Source organism: Vulpes lagopus, chromosome 2, assembly GCF_018345385.1.
Source record: "Vulpes lagopus strain Blue_001 chromosome 2, ASM1834538v1, whole genome shotgun sequence".
In the NCBI taxonomy this organism is placed as follows: Eukaryota; Metazoa; Chordata; class Mammalia; order Carnivora; family Canidae; genus Vulpes; species Vulpes lagopus.
In genome coordinates this window covers 62,489,053-62,506,188 of record NC_054825.1, presented here as the reverse complement: position 1 = coordinate 62,506,188, position 17,136 = coordinate 62,489,053, and the positions used below count along the sequence as shown (strand labels likewise).

At 39.5% G+C, this 17,136-nt stretch overlaps 1 protein-coding gene across 2 annotated transcripts in view; it reads right to left on the bottom strand.

Moving 5' to 3' along the window:
• The window catches only part of WDR72 (WD repeat domain 72), a 230,245-nt gene extending 218,481 nt beyond the window's left edge, over positions 1-11,764 (bottom strand). Inside the window, exon 1 of one of the 2 annotated variants that reach the window (XM_041746685.1) lies at positions 11,530-11,764. The gene's annotated coding sequence lies outside the window, so the exon portion shown is untranslated. The remainder of the gene's footprint in view (positions 1-11,529) is intronic. The other variant, XM_041746684.1, reaches the window with a different exon arrangement.
• Between the last annotated feature and the right edge of the window lie 5,372 nt (positions 11,765-17,136).

Sequence of the window (17,136 nt, the reverse complement as noted above, 5' to 3'; positions counted from 1 at the left end):
TGACAAAGACAGCACAGACTTCCCTTCCAGAAAGTATTAGTAATCTGCTAAGTAAAAGTCTTTGTAATCGGCTAAGCAAAAATCATTATTATTTTGGTAGTTGTTTGAAAATTTTAAATAAATAAATAGTCAAGCAAAACAACAATAAAAACTCTTGTGCATTTAAGCTCCAACACAGCCTCCTCTGCCTTTGAAAGTTGGGCTAACACACTCCCAATCCTTTCTCCATAAACACAATCCCTAGCAAGTATAAGAAAAGACAGCACACCATTACATTCCCCCATCCTCCTCACCTTCATCTTCTCCCCTATAACAATTTGTTTTTATTTCTCAGACTTGTCTGGGGCTAGCAAAATAATGAGTATGATGCAAATGTGGTTTTGTGGCTGGTGTCTACTGGATACTGGAATTGTTTACCTTGTCGTAAATAACTTCAGGGACACGCCCATACATTAAATCAGCCTCACCAGCCTCAAAGACACAAATTTCTTGACTGAGGACAGCCAACCAAAAAATACAAATGGTAAAGTCCTCAGTTGCCATGCATGAATTCTTAAAATAACCTCCTAACTAAAGTAAATTCATGTGAGGAAAATAGAAAAAGGTATAGCAATTAACAATATAAGTTTTGGCATAAAACAAGATCTGGGTTTGAATCTCAGTTCTGTGACTTACACAATTATATGACCTCTCAGAATCCCATCTCCAAAGTGGAGGGGAATCCCAACTACTTTCTTTAAAACTCAGTACATGGGTACTGAGGGATCCAAATAAATTATTTCATGATTCTTTCCTTCATTTTGAGGGAGTTTTTAGCGTTTAGGTTAAAATGCTTGGAATATTAAAATTCATCAAATTGTACACTTGAAATGGATGCAGTTTATTGTATGCAAATTTTTACCTGAATAAAATTGAAAAAAAAAAACCAAATAGATTGGAGATCAGAGTAAAGTAGTTTGGCCAACATCATACAGTTAGCTAGTAAGTGACAATAAACGAGGGAGTCAATAGGGTTGATCTTAAGAAGGAGCAAGAAGTAGTAGACTGGAGAGAAAATATCTGGCTGTCAGGATAGGTCACAGTGAGAGCAATTTTAACCCCCAGGAATATGAAACAAGCAGCCTCAAGAGTCCACAGGAACCTACGGGGCTAGTCTCAGCAAAGGCCCTGTCTGCCAAAACCTGTCTGTTTGCAGATGCTCCCGAAGCAAAAGGTCTTATTTTATCAACAGATTGTAATCAGATCACTCCTTAGAAAAGGTTAAAAAAAATGTTTCTACTAAGTCAAAGACTGCCCTAGGCATATTTAAACAACACATAAAATTCTACTTGGTTTACCCAGTGGAGCTTGACTATTTCAGAATTAACCCCTAACCAACATCAAAGCCAAGTTCCTCCAAAAAATGTTATTACTGAGTGATTAACTGCTACTTAGGAAACTCTAGAAAGTTATGTGTCCTAGGTAGGGAATGCCTTAGCAGGTAAAGTCAATAGTAAAATTACCCAGGAACCAAGGAATAAACTAAGCAGATAATGCAAAATCTCTGAACTCCAAACACCCATGAGCTAGAACATGTGTAAAACAAACCAGACAAGGATTCACATTCCTATCACTATACAGACGGAGTTTCCATCATAGCTTACAGCTCTCCCAGCCTTGTGGGTCAAAGGTTTCACAAAATATTACCTTCCAACTTCACCTCCTTGCTCATTAAACCGTAGTGAAACAGAGCTAACACAGCCAATTTAATGCCAAGAGTGTTTCATTTACAGTCATTGCCAAAGAGATGAGCAATTAAGCTAGTAAAAGAAACATAAGAAGGACAACTCATTTCTTCCCTGGTGGCTCCTTCACTTTTATTTACTGTCAATCAGCAACAACTTCATGGAATTCCAATCCTCTTGTCTAAAATCAAGGTTTTAGGCTATAAGAAGTAGATTTTTTCCCCTTTAGTTTATTCTATATTTAACTCTCTGAATATATATAGTCAAACTTTTTTTTTTTAACTTTTGACTATCTAACATAAACAAACAAACAAAAAAACACTGTACTAGCCTATTCTTAAATAAATTCAACAAATATTTATTGAGAACCAAATAGATTCAAGTGATGGTTTGGGCTGCAGAGAACACAAAGAATAGGAAAACATAGTCCTGACCTCAAAGTATTTACCACTGAGTCATCCTATGATTAATTTTAACTAAATATTCCTGCTGTTAGATAGAATAATTTGCAAGTGTATGAATTCTGAAAACCTATTTCCAATCCTAAATCTGTTTGTTTGTTTGTTTTCTTTTTGTGTGAAGCTGCTTGGCTAATATTTCTTTTAATTCACTTCACTTTTAGTATCAAACTGACTTATTTAAGAATAAATCAAGTGATTTAAGAATCCCCTTTAAAATGATTTTTTTATCATTAATATCCATAAAATCAAGGAACTTGATGTGCTGGTTAGATTTTTTTCCCCAAATGCAAATTAAAATAAATACTTGTCTGAACACAAATGTTTGCCATGTACTACCTAAAATCATATTGGAAAATATGTCTCCTATCCATTACCATCCTGTAGTTTTTTTTCTTCTACTCATTCAAAACCTCACCCCAACCCAGGCAACTGTTTATACCCCAAATACTCTGGGCTTGATCTTTTCTTCCAATTAACCAAGAAAATCAAGGCACTTAAACATGAGCTTCTTCTCATCATGTTAACATCTTGCATCTTTTCCTTAGTTTAGCTTTACTTTTCTAAGATACTCAAACTAATCTCCTATAATAACACTTTTATCCCTTTGCCAAATTTTTTTTTAAAGATTTATTTATTTATTTATTTATGATAGACGCAGAGAGAGAGAGAGGCAGAGACACAGGAGGAGGGAGAAGCAGGCTCCATGCCAGGAGCCCGACGTGGGACTTGATCCTGGGACCCCAGGACCGCGTCCTGGGCCAAAGGCAGGTGCTAAACCACTGAGCCACCCAGGGATCCCCCCCTTTGCCAAATTTTATCTTCTGTCACCGCAGTTACTCCTTTCATTAACCCTTGTTTTGTATATTCTCAACTGGTTTCCTCTTTTCTTGGCCTCTTTGCCTTTACTTAATATACATTTTTTTAACAGATATTTATTGAGTGTCTGCTATGTGTGAGAGCCTATGTAAGATTCTAGGGATATAGACAAGAAAGAAAAAGTCACATACCTCAAGATGCTCAATGGTGTCTAAGAACACAGGTATGCTTGGTAACACCAATGGCATAATGAGTGTTATGTAAGGTAAATGGTAAGTGTGTTTGTGGAGGAAATATAAGTAGAACTTGAAATGAAACATGGGAAGCATTTCTCCAGGGAGATAACACCTGACTTCAAGTCCTAAATCTTATACACTTGCTGTTTTTGTGACCTGGGTAAGTTCTTAGTTACTTTAAACTTTCTTCATCCATGAAATGGGCATAATATCTACCTTATTTGGTTGTAATAAAACTAAGGATACAGCATGTACCCAGTGTTGAGGCCATGGAATTTGCCTGGATTGGAATGCCAACCCTACTACTGTATGTCTTTAGGTAGGTTATTTTACAACTGTGTATTGGATTCCTAATCAGTAAAATGTAAATATGTAATAATATCAATCTAATAAGGATAATCCATGGAAATCATTACATTTCATTGTAAGCATTCAATAGATGTTAGCCGCTATTATTAAAAGGCTTTTTCCAACCACAAAATCTGCACATAAATCGTGCTAAGTAAACAGGAGAATGAAAAGCAAAATCTTTGTCATTTATAATCCTTCATTTTATTATTCATAATTTACAGTAAATTCTATCTAGTAAGTGAATTAAGCAGGAAAAATGAAGGTAAAACTCCAAAGCTACTAAATTGTCAAAGTAGAACAAAATCTACCATCTTTCCATCTATTATGGGTTGAATTGAGCCCACCTCAAAATTTATTTGTTTAAATCCTAACTCCCAATACTGCAGAATGTGACCTTATTTGGAAACAGAGTCATTGCAGATATAATTAATTAAGTGGGGATGCCTGGGTGGCTCAGCGGTTGAGCATCGGCCTTCAGCTCAGGGTGTGATCTGGGGCCCAGGATCAAGTCCTGCATCGGGCTCCTTGCAGGGAGCCTGCTTCTCCCTCTGCCTATGTCTCTGTCTCACTCTCTTGTTTCTCATGAATAAATAAATAAAATCTTTGAAAATAACAAAATAGAAAATAATTAAGTAAAGATATGAGGTCATAATGGAATATGGTAGGGCCCTGACCCAGTAAGACTGGCATCCTCATAACACTAGGACCTTTGGTGACAGATGCACACAGGGAGAGAGGTGTGAAGGTGAGTGCAGAAGTGAGGTGATACTTCTACAAGCTAAAGAATGGCAAAGATTGCCAGCAAATCACCACCAGCTAGTGCGGAGGTCTTCTCATTTTTGTCGATTTTCTGTCACACTCACCATTTATATTATTAGGAAAAGGAGGCCTGGTGAATCTAAATCCCTCGGCTAGGATTACATCACTGGATCTGTCTGACTACAGGCCCATCTCATTTCTCACAGGGTGTGAGAGTGAGCTTACACACAAAGGCACCACTACCTACTGATGGTTTACAGTTTATGGCTTCTGTTTACAGACAAACCAGTCCTATTTTTTTTTTAAACAAAACAAAACAAAAACAACTTAGGTTCAACCACAGGAGTGGTTATGGGGCCAAATCATTCTTTAATATGAAGGTAAATACGTGAGTAGATTTTCTCTGCTTAATCTGCAAAACCTATTCATTACAAGTGTGGGAGTACATGCACGGGCAAGCATATTTTCTAAGCATGAAGACCTGATACAAAAATACAAAAACAAACAAAATATAAGCCCCTTGTAACCCTAGTGCCCTGGAAAAGAACTCTTAGTACACAATGAGATTTCTGTACTGCAATGATTTCAATGCAGAATATGTCACAAGAGGCAGCTGAGGAAGACAAGCAAGGGCTAGACTGGACCTACATGCAGCTATGGCACTTTCCAATATATCCTGGCCTTCGGGGATTCCTCTTGTTGTCTCTGCTCTGCGGGGTTGTTCTGACCAAAGAAGTCACTATCCAGTGGCATCAAGAAATTCTGTCCCTAGGCCATAAATAAATGCCCAACTCCTATAGTTCATGGGTGTATGAGAGCCCAAGAGGCCTGGAATCGATCCAACCCATTTTAACTAGCAAGAAACTACCTAGTAATACCTTGTTTGTATTTCTTGGAGGAGGGACACCAGAAACACTTATTTCATTCTACACAATAATTCACCACAATCAGAGGGAGCACAGCAAGGGCAACACCATCTCCCAGCTGCTGATTACATCAAAGGCTTGCAGCACAAATTCAATTTTATGATGTTAATCTCAGCCTGCCACTCAGAAATTTTCTCTGAGGGATATGATTTTTCTCTGGATTTCATTTTAAGAATGATTTTTTTTTCATCCACAATCAATAAAGATATGTTTTCATCAAAAGACTGTATCTTGGTAGAATTCAATTGGCTATTTCAATCCCTTTTGGTGACACAATATTAATTAAAATAGTTTATGTTGCACTTCAACTGGAAAAAGAGGCAGTGAAAATAGCAGCTACTCAGAACATATGTTCTATATACATCAACATAGAGGGCAGAAAATAATTTTCTCTTTCTCCAGGCGACAGACATTAGCTATTCAAGAGAGTTCCTCTGACTTGGTTTATCTCTGTGATTTCACTGAAAAAAAACATTGAAGCTCTTCCTGTTTACATTTTTTTGTTCAAAAGGAAATCAAAATGCACATGAAATGTTGCTTCAAATGCTCACCTTTCATTACCTCAAGAAGTGGAGAAATGAGTGTCTGTGTGCCTATGTGGCATGATGGGTTATTAGGAATCACAGTCACTATTTCTCCTAACTAAAAACAAATACATAAATAAAAATACAAATAAATAGAATTCTATTAACTTTATTTTCAATTTCTAATAATGATCACAACTGAGTACACTGTAGTTTTCAAAGACAAACATATAGACTTAGCATTGAGATTTTCACATTTAAAAAAAGAGGACAAAATTATGAAATGTGTTATAAAAAATAAATGAATTGTTTTGACAGTAGTTTTGCAAGTGGCAGTTAATTCAGTTAACAAATATTTGTGAAGCACCTACTAGTCACTACTTGAGACCAGGAGGAAGGCCTTACTTCTGGCTTATCATGTGGACAGACCACGGAACCTCCATCACCACAAAGTGAGACGGGCTGAGGTGTGGTGTTTACTGGGTATATGGAGTGCATGGAGGAGGCTAAAGTTAATCCTGCCTGGGGAAGGAATCCAGGAAGGCTTCTCAAAAGGAAGTTCAATTACTGAAATATTCAGCTAGTAATTTACATCCATAGTTTAAAAAATGTTTTAAAAGGTAGCTTAGTATCTAATTAGCTGTCTATAAACCAAATCTTCTCACCTTCATACTCTTGAAATCACCAATCCATTGTACTTCTTAATGTAAGACGGTGGTACTAAAGAAAGTAGGTATATTGATACCCCAAGGAATCTACAGATTTCATAGGACTTTGGGTAGATCTTACCTAACAGTCCATTTCTTCAAAGAAAGATTTTTTTTTCTGTGATGCTCTTAATCTGGATGTCATAACCAAAGAGAGAAAAGCAGCAAATTAAGAAACAGAGTGGAAACTTACAGAAATCCAAGTTCCTATTTAATGAATTAAAAAGAAAACAACAAAAAGATAAGCTGATTTGGTTAAAAGCAGGGAGTGGACTAGAGTTTGGATTTGTTTAGACATTTGAACAATAATGATAAGGCCTAGATAGATTACACTGTTCACTAAAGAGTGTACATAAATGTGTATGTATACCAATGTTGGAAAAACATTGGTCAAAAAAAGAAAAAGCATCCATTGGCATCAGAGGCACCATGGAATTTATTAAAATATAGATTCCTGGGCATTTGGAATGAATGTAATACATCAGGATCTCAAAGGTATAGAATCCAGAAATTCACATTTTAACTAGCCTTCCAACATGTTCTTTTTATACCTGAGGCTAAGGATATTGATTCAAACACAGCATTCCACATGCACAGCACAGATAATGAAATATTGAAATTAATTTTTGAAATTAAAGTAATTTTGCTAAATGAATGACCAAAAATAATTCCCTCAAAAAGTTCTTACTCAGGGTCTAATCTGTGTGGCCCAGTGAGAATGCTAATTCTCACTGATGTAGCCTGATGTAGGCCTTCTATAGCAAACAGGCCTGGCCTGTCCCTGGCAACTATTTTTCCCTATAATGATTGAAACTGAAAGTAGTTAAATTCTTTTGTTGTCTTTTGTTGTCTAAATGGCTTGTGAAAATTTTCCCTGCTTTGCATGTTTTTTTTTTTTTTATAATTTTTATTTATTTATGATAGTCCTACAGAGAGAGAGAGAGAGAGGCAGAGACACAGGCAGAGGGAGAAGCAGGCTCCATGCACCGGGAGCCTGATGTGGGATTCGATCCCGGGTCTCCAGGATCGCGCCCTGGGCCAAAGGCAGGTACCAAACCGCTGCGCCACCCAGGGATCCCAGCTTTGCATGGTTTTGCAATGAAACAGCTGAGGTCTTTCCTTTGAAATCCATGTGAGGAAAGGGTCTAAATGGGTTCACTCTAGATATTCAGTTGTTCAGCAAATTTGTACAATGTTTGCAAGAGGGATAACTCATGCATGATCAAGTTGGATTTTGAGGCAAAGTCTACCAAATTTGAAAGGATTTTTAAAGCTAACAATACTGAAGAAAAGTCACAAGAGGGTAAAATCCTATAATTATTCTCAAAATGTTCAGTTTGTATTTTGGTACTCTTAAATAAATAACCAATTTTCAATATCCCCTCACCAGATAAATTTTTGCTAAGATGCATTTCAATCACTTAGGTGGAAACAATGAGACTCAAGGAGGGCCTAATAGTGGTCTGAGATCCTATCCAGTAAATGTAGGACTGCTAACCTTTGCCAGCAAAGAATTCTCAATGAAGGCAGAACTTCTTTTACAGAGGCTGATCCTAAAACTAGGCTAACAACACAGCCTTGCTTGTGATGAAGGAAAGCCTGCAGTGGTTGGGGAATTGGGGTAGTTAGTGGTAGTGGGAAGTACATAGAACTTCATACTTTAATCATTAATCTGAACAGTAAGAGCAGTTACAACATTTTTTGGTCTGCATTTTAGAATATGCGTGAAAGTCATAAATCCCATCTACCCTCAAGACTATTAGATTAGAGTAGTGTTGCATCTTCTGTACTCATGAGAAGGAGATGGTAGACAAAACCGTAGTGATTGATTAATCATCACCCATACCTCAACAGCCTCGTGTACTATATGTAACTAAGTCTTGGCCAACAAAGTTGTAAAGTAGGCACTCTGTAGAAGAGACTTGAAGAGTGAATCAGTGCCCAATAGTGTAAAATTATATATGATTTTCATTTTACATTGGAGCAAACTAATGCTCAGAGAGGCAAAATAAACCATTTTTCTCTAGCCAGGAAAGGATCGGGCAACATGGGAACAGTGTGCCATGATTTGTGTTTGTCATGCTTTCTCTGCTGTACTTTCAAACAGATTTGACCTTTGGCCCAGAAAGCTCTTTCTCAGCATTTCTACCCAGCAAACTTGTACAAATCTGGAATCTTCCAAAGTGGAGCTAAATTTTAACTCCTTTGAGCATCCTCTGGCTGATATTTAGCACCCCTCTTCCTCCAACATTCCCTTTTCTACCTTTATCAGACCAGTTATTACTCTGCTTTACTTAATTGCTGTGTCTGTTACATAAACTATATTATGAATCCTTGGAAGGCAGAAACCTCCAAGGTTTTTTCCCTACACATTCTGCTTGACACGAAGTTTTACATACAACAAGAAGTCAAAAAATGTTGAAGTCAAGGAATGAATGTATCAGTTATGAATGATTGTGATAAGGCTTCAAGAGTTGTTCTTCTTTTCCCCTTTTTCCCCCCAGACAAGTCGGTGTGTAAATGATCATCTTGAGTGTAAGTAACTCTGTGGTTTGGACAAAGAGCAAAAGGCAGATATACAAAATATCCTTGGCTATTGATGTTCATTCTGATTTCTATTAGAGCAGCCTAAAATCAAATCAGTTTTTTGGGCCCTCACAACTCACCACTGACTCAGGAAATATAGTCAATTAACCATGAAGTTGACTGGTTCAGTTGATTACAACTCCCTCACCCTATACTTCCTTACTTGTTAAAAATTCATGTGTAGGACTTTATATGTTTTTCCAAGTTAAATTTCATCTCCTTAAAAGAAAAAGAGGAGGGGAAGTCAGTGTTGAAAAAAAGTTCCCATCATTTATTGACTTTTAAATTGTAGATGCTTTGCTACTTCTCTGATATGCATCACTTCATTTGCTCTTCATAATGACCCTAGGCCTTATCATTATTTTTATTCTAAACATTAAGAAAATGAGAGTTGGAGAACAGAAGAAGCTTGCTCAAGATCAGGGCTAGGAAATACAGACAGATTCCTCAATCTCCAAAACTTGTGCCCTTAACCACTACACCACACTGCTTAAGTGGGGCAAAGGCGATGCCCAGCATGTTAGGAAATTTTCTGGAAATGTGAGCAAACTCCAGAGGAGATACTCCTCTAGAACTGTGATATCTTGCTCTAGGAAAGAGGATTTGCCTTTTATAGAAGAGTTCAGAGACCTGAATGTCCTTTAAGGCCAAAGATGATCTTATTTAAATTAAGAGGTGGCTGCGACCCCAGAGTTAATTTGGGGGGTCTGGCAGGACTTCAGAGATGATCTGGTACTAGAACTCAGGGAACAGATTCTTTTATTCCTGATCTCCATCTCATCATTTTCCTGCCTCCAATTTAGTTCTAGAACAGAACTGAATCTAAAAATCTTATCAACTGGAAAATTACAACTATACATTCAGAACAGGGTTCCAGACATGTCCTTTATAATGCACTGATGGAATTACTAATAAGAGATGCCACATATTGTGAGTAACGTTAAATAACCTAAAGAAGTGAGCTGTCAAGCCATGAAGAGAGCTGAATGCAGCAATCTCAAAACCTTGAAATATTTGTAAATTAGTATTATTTTCAAGGTTCCACGAAATTATTTCATAACCTAAATACACTTCTATTTCAGTCAGCCTCTATAAACTGGAACTTGAGATTTCTAAAGTATTCACACCATTGGGTAGAGATTGTTTAACCTAAGATTCTACATTACAGGGAGAGGCTTAGCAGCTGAGTTTTATTGATAAAATAATTACAATTAAACAATATCTTTCTCAAAAGGAGGTAAAATTACTAGAACTCAACACAGAGTCCCAATTTTTTTGTGGTTTGAAAAAATAATAATAATCACTTTACTAGATCACCTCAGGGACCGTTCCTTTTTTCCTTCAGCCCTTTGTATTCTTTACAGAAAACACTTGGCGCATTTTAATACTGAAGGATCTAGAGGGCAAAGGAACATGAAGTCACAAGACCAAACTAACCACAAGTACTTGCATGGCAAAGGTGGTTGCTTTCTTCTTCCCTGGTCTGTAACTGGTAAGAATTAAGGAGAGTAGAGAGTTAGTGAGTACATTGTGTTTTGGGGGAGACAGGGTGGCACCGTGGGGAAGCTGGGAACTGTAGGTAGGTATGGGGAGGGGGAAAGGATGAAAGGAGGAAAAGTTTCTAACCTCTTCTTCAGGTAAAAATATTCCTAACAGGTGCCCTTATCTCCAAAAGATGACCTTGAACTCGTTTAGAATAAAACTTGCCAAGGGAAGGAAGAAAAAGTCCACCCTGCTGTACAACAGCGTTCTGTTTGCATTTACTTAACTGTTTAGAAACGCACACAAAAATGCTATAAATGAATGAGGAGGGCGGAACGAGGAAGCATTCCTCCCCAAAGGGAGCATGCCTACTACTTCGACTTTTCCAGAGTTTTGTCTGTGCAGACATCTCCCCCTGCCCCTTGTCCAACTTTACAAGTGTTTTTGCCACTTGTGCCCGTCGTTTTTATTACAGGCTCAGCCATAGGTGCCTGGCAAGGAAGTTTCTTCCAGATGCCCCACTCCCCACAGCCTCCAAGCGGTCATTCCGGCTCTGGCCCGCGTCCACCGGCTCTTTTTCCCAGATACTGGACTAACGTACCAAAAAAAAAAAAAAAAAAATTTTGGTCCAACCAACTCCTGTACCATAGGAGTCCGGCTTCCGAGTCCCAAGAAACTCTCTCAGTAGTTAATTGTGGGCTCCTACAGGTCTGTGGGAGCAGCCTCCTCCCAGGACCACCTGTAGGGATACTGAAGCCTTCACCAACCTCTCCCCCCTCCCCTCCACGCTTACACACACACACACACACCCGAAAGGACCAATTGAACCGATGCGTGGCTTCAGTCATTGCTTATGCGCCATCTGGATAAAAGTCTGAACAGAGAATTTTCCACGTGCAAGAACTCGGGAGCAAAAGAAGAGGTTTTAGCAACTAACTAACTGCTACGCGCGCTCACCTTTCTTGCCAGCCCCTCGGTATCCAGACTCAGGCCGCGCGGACTCAGGGCAGGAAGCCTACGGCAGCACAAGCCCAAACCAGTCAGAGACCCACCGCCTAGGACAGCGGAGCCTGAGCCGAGCCCAGGGGACGCCCAACCTCCCCGAGCCGCCGGGTGATGAAGCAACAGGTGTCAGGGCAGCCTGCGCCGGGTAACCTTGCGGCCGCAAGAGGGACAGCCCCGCTTCCGACCACGCCCCCGGCCCGGCCACGCCCCCGGCCCGGCCACGCCCCGGCCCGGCCACGCCCCCGGCCACTCCGGCTCCCGCCGGCCGCAGCTGCCCCGCCGGCGCAGCGCTCCCTCCCGCCTGCTAGTGCCGCCGCCCTTCCCCACATCGCTCGTGGCGGCGGCTGGAACTGGCCCGCCCGCAGCCTCCGACGTGCCCTGTACTTCCAGGGCTGGAGGGAGTTCGGTTGAAGTGAGGAGGAAAAAAAATAAATAAATCAAGGTAGGTCACGGGGCATGGCCCTTGGGCCCCTGCAGCGTCAGGGCCAGGAGCCGCGAGATCTTTGAGGAGGGGTGAGAGGAAGTCCCCTCAAGACCACATTCTCCCAGCAGGGGAGAGTAGAACAGTCTAGAAAATGTGTGGAAAATTCAGTGTTTCATTGAAAACCAGAAGTCACACGTGAAACCAGTGTTCTAACCTGCAGTGAATGGACCAAGTACCACAACTGACTGGATTTTTTTTTTTTTTAAATAACATTTTATCTATTTATTCATGAAAGACACAGAAAGAGAACAGAGAAGCAGGGAACTCGATGTGAGATTCCATCCCAGGACCCCGGGATCACTACCTGAGCTGAAGGCAGATGTTCAACCCCTGAGCTACCCAGGCTTTTCCTTTTAATTAATTTTGCAAAATACTGTTCACCAGTAACATGATTTTCTCTTCTTTGTTACTCTCAATCAAAGCCAAACAGAGCCCACTGACTGGATGTTTTAAACGAAAGGGACGATTTGTGTTTTCTGAGGATTCTCAGTCATTTGATTTTACTTATGAAAATCCTGTGGGCAACTAAGTCCTGAATCCTAAGGCTCCAGGAAGCAGGCGGGGAAAGATTCTAACCACACTTTCTTTTCACTGATACTTGGCTTCCCAAGAACTAAGGCTGTTGGGTCAGGCCTCCTGAGACCACAAGTTGTAGGTCTCCCTTGAGGGCAAGCTTCAGATATCCTGGGGCTTCCTGTGTGAAGCCCCTGTGACTAGATGGTTCTCTCCCCTCCATCATCCTCTGCATCTGGTTAGGTCCCATTCATGGTTCATCCAGAATGTCACTTCCTGCATTCTGGTTAGGAGTTCCTGCCCTGCCTTCCCAAGACGCCTCATTCCTCTGTCTTAACGCTTGTTACAACTAACTGCAGTTGTTTGTTGCATTGGCCTCTCCTGCTTCATTGAAAGTCAATAAAGGTGGGGACAGGTGGGAACAGGAAAGGTGGTATAGTAAATATAAGTATATAATAAGTCAGACAAAGACAAATACTGGATGCTTTCACTTACATGTGGAATCTAAAAAACAAACGAACAAACAAAACAAACAGACTCATAGATATGGGACACTGTTGGTTACCAGAGCAAAGAGGGATTAAGTGTTGAATGAAATAGATGAAGGAGATTTAGAGGTACAAACTTCCAGTTATGAAATAAATAAGTCATGGGTGTGTCACATGCAGCGTAGAGAATATAGTCAATGATATTGTAATAACTGTGGTAGCACCCTGGGCCGAAGGCAGGTGCTAGGTATAGTTGGTGATCAGACTGGCGGGGATCATTTTGTAATGTATTTTTTTTTTAAGATTTTATTTATTTATTCATGAGAGGCAGAGAGAGAGAGAAGCAGGCTCCATGCAGGGAGCCTGACATGGGACTCCATCCTGGGTCTCCAGGATCCGGCACCATTTTCCAGAAAATGGGAAATGGTTTACTGCAAAGAATCTTCTTTCCCGAATGACTTGTAAGACTTACCTTACCGATAAGACTTACCTTATTTATCTGTGACAGAGCTGGACACAGATCCTCCACATTCCCATTCTTTGCAGTTTAAGTGATTTGCTGAACTGTTTGTGCTCACTAACCAATCTGGACAAACTATCTACTATCTTGACTTGATCAAGCTTTGGTTAGGCTTCTCTTTTTCTCCCAGGCCCTAAACTTTGACCTACTCTCAGCCTGAACCAGCATAAAACCCTGCTTAACTGAAAATAAACTGACCTCTGGATAAAACTTTCTCATTTTCACAGCAAGATCATGCCATTCCAGCTCGTCCCACTTCCACTTCCTCACTTTCTGTTTTTTCAAGCATTATGTATCCCTCCCTAGAACAGAAAGGACATTTTTTCACCTAACTTTTTTTTCTAAAGATTTTATTTGTTTATTCCCAAGAGACAGAGAGGCAGAGATGCAGGCAGAGAGTGAAGCAGGCTCCATGCAGGGAGCCAGATGTGGGACTCAATCCCGGCACTCCAGGATCACACTCTGGGCTGAAGGCAGGTGCTAAACCCCTGAGCCACCCAGGCGTCCCATTTTTCATCTAACTTTTGAAAGGCTTGCCAATTTAGGGATTAAATCACTCTCCCGGGGGTGCCTTGGTGGCTCAGTCGGTTCAGCATCTGCCTTTGGCTCAGGTCAAGATCCTGGGGTCCTGAGATTAAGCCCAGCATCCAGTTCCCTGATCAGTGGGCTGCTTCTCCCTCTGTACCTACCCCTACGGCTCTATTTGAGATAGATCTCAAATAAATAAAATCTTAAAAAGTTTCTAAAATAAAAAATAAAGCATTCTCCCTATTGCAGTTTGTCCCTTGTAAAATCGTTTTGGATAAAGTCTCCAAATTTTTATTTGATCTTGCAAAATATAATTTTAATATTGTTTATGGAAAAGGGGGTCCTGAAAGTTAAAAGTGCCCTTCCTCAGGTGTCTATGAAATGGAAAAGTTGGATTAGATAGACCAAGATCATTTTTTGGCTCCAAAACTAATGAATTCAGAAGCAGAATCCCCCCTCCCCCCCAAAAAAAAGTAAGACCAGATAAAATCAGCAGGAAGAGTAAGCTGGGAGCTGGGAGTCAAACTGAAGGCTTCAAGTATTTTCTTTGGCTAGCCTGGTATTATTGCTGTTTGCTTGTTTGTTTTTAATTGAATTTGAAGTCTGATCCTTACCACTCCCTATAGTCTTCACATTTTTATTATCCGTTTGGCCACCAAAAACATTTAAATTTGAGTCCCTAGAATATTTCTGTGCCCTCACAAAAATGAGAATTACAAAATTCCCTTTCCTCTTACCACATCAATAAGGATAGCCAGGCACCAATGTCTGTTAATCTTTATACTGTACAATTCAAGTGTTTGAATTAAAGGACAAATATTCCATTTACAGTTGAAATGTGTTTCTTTGGTGATAAGATGCTATCCAGTGCAACACTCTCTCCTTTTTTAAGCACTGAAAGGTTTCTACCAGATAAAATAAATTCCCTGGTGGGTGTGTGATAATTTAACTTCAAATCAGAATAGATTGTCTGACATATTGTAATATGAATATGAACAGAGAGAATATATAAAGAAATTGGTTTGGCTAATTGCATGAAATAATAAAAAATATCTTGTGATGGCTTTAATGCATGTCTGAAACTTCTGATACTTCTTCCTTTTGATGAATCCTAATTACTCTCCCCTTGAGTTTTGGCTGTATTTAGTGACTGGCTTCTAACAAAAAACAATATGATAAGAATGGTGGAGAGTAAATATCAAATGTACATCATAAAATGACATAATCTTCACCTTATTCTCACTGTCCCTTGAATCACAGAAGCCATCTGACATGTTGTTAGGGTATTTAAGCAACTCTGTAGAAGGTCTATGTGATTAGGACTGAAGTCTGTGAATAGCCTGAAGAGCTGAAGCCATTTTTAGAGTTGGCATTTTTATTTATTTTTTATTTTTTAAAAGATTTTATTTAATCTGAGAGACACACAGAGAGAGGCAGAGACATAGTTAGAGGGAGAAGCAGGCTCCCTGTAGGGAGCCTGTTGTAGGACTCCATCCCAGGACCCTGGGATCATGACCTGAGCCAAAGGCAGACACCACTGAGCCACCCAGGTACCCCTAGAGTTGGCATTTTTAGATCAGGCATTTTTAGAGTTGTGTTTTTGTTTTGGTTTTTGCATTATAATGTCTTATACATCTTTCCAAACCCTTTTTATAGCCTCAACTATGTGGACATTTATCTTTCTTTTTAACTATCCAGTACTTGCCTGTTTCCTATGTTTTGGAGAATCCCACGCTTCTTATAGGGCAGAGTCTATGTCTCTTTGAAAGACCTATGAAACAGTGCCATTGCATACTGTTTGGTTTTCCATTATACATAGGCATGGACACATGCTGTTGGCTGGGCCAGTCAGAGTCAGAGGCCCAGACAAAATGTATCCTGATGTAGGAGGTGGCAGCAACGCAGCTTCTCCAAGCAGCATTCAGTGACCAGCAGTAGAGGTATCAAGATCTGTGCCCGCTGTTGGTGGCAGTGATGCCTCTCTGGGAAAGTGCTGCAGTATGATTTTGGATTTTGTCATGATTGCATAATATCTAAACTTAGTTTTTCATTTTCTGAGAGAGATCTAATATCCTTTTACAAAATCCTTTTCTGCCTGGATTACCGATTTTTATTTTTCTTGCACACAATGAAAAACCCGGACTGATGCAGGCAGATACTATCTCTATTTTATAGATGAGAATGTTGAGGACCAGAGTTGTTAAATGATATGTCACTAGATAGTTTATACAGAAGCTGTATAAATAATCAATGAAACAGAATTATTGGTATAGATTGAGTTAAGCAAACATTTAAATTTAGCATTTAAAAGATAAAGGGCTTAGATACTTAAAAAAATGATTTTCTTTAAACCAGATGAAAAGCTGGCTTTCCACCCTGACCTAACATTATAGCATTGAACCTGTAATTGCTACAAAATGACCATGCTCTTCCAAACTTCCTTGATACTGTACAGATACTTCTTACAAATGATTTTCTCTGTCCATCTTTGCTTTCCACACATTTCAATCAATTTGCTTCACTTTGAAACCCAGATTTACTGATGATTCCACTTTGCAGCCTCATCTGAGCCCTTAGGAAGAGGTAATTATTCTCACCCATTTTTAATATTCTCCCAGAGTTCTGTCTCTATCCATGATAAAATTCTTATTAAGCTTGATTACCTATCTCAACAACCCTACGCCCTCTGAACAAAAGAAAAAGAACGACTCCAGACTCTGCCCAACTAACAAAAGACTCCGGAAAAATAAAGGCCTTAGGACAAAAAAAATCTACTTATTGAACAGGATTCCAGTGCTTTATTGCCATCAGGAATAGGAATGGTGACAGCTAGTTAGATCACCTCATGCAGGACACTAGAGACATTTTCTCAAAATCAAATTGATTCTAGAAAAAGACTGCAAGAAAATGACATATGCAAATTTCTCAAGTAAATCATTGAGTATTCATCTATGAATTTCACTACTTGACAAATCTAACCCTTATGGAGAGTGTCACTTAGATTTTAGTATCTTTACTTTTTAATG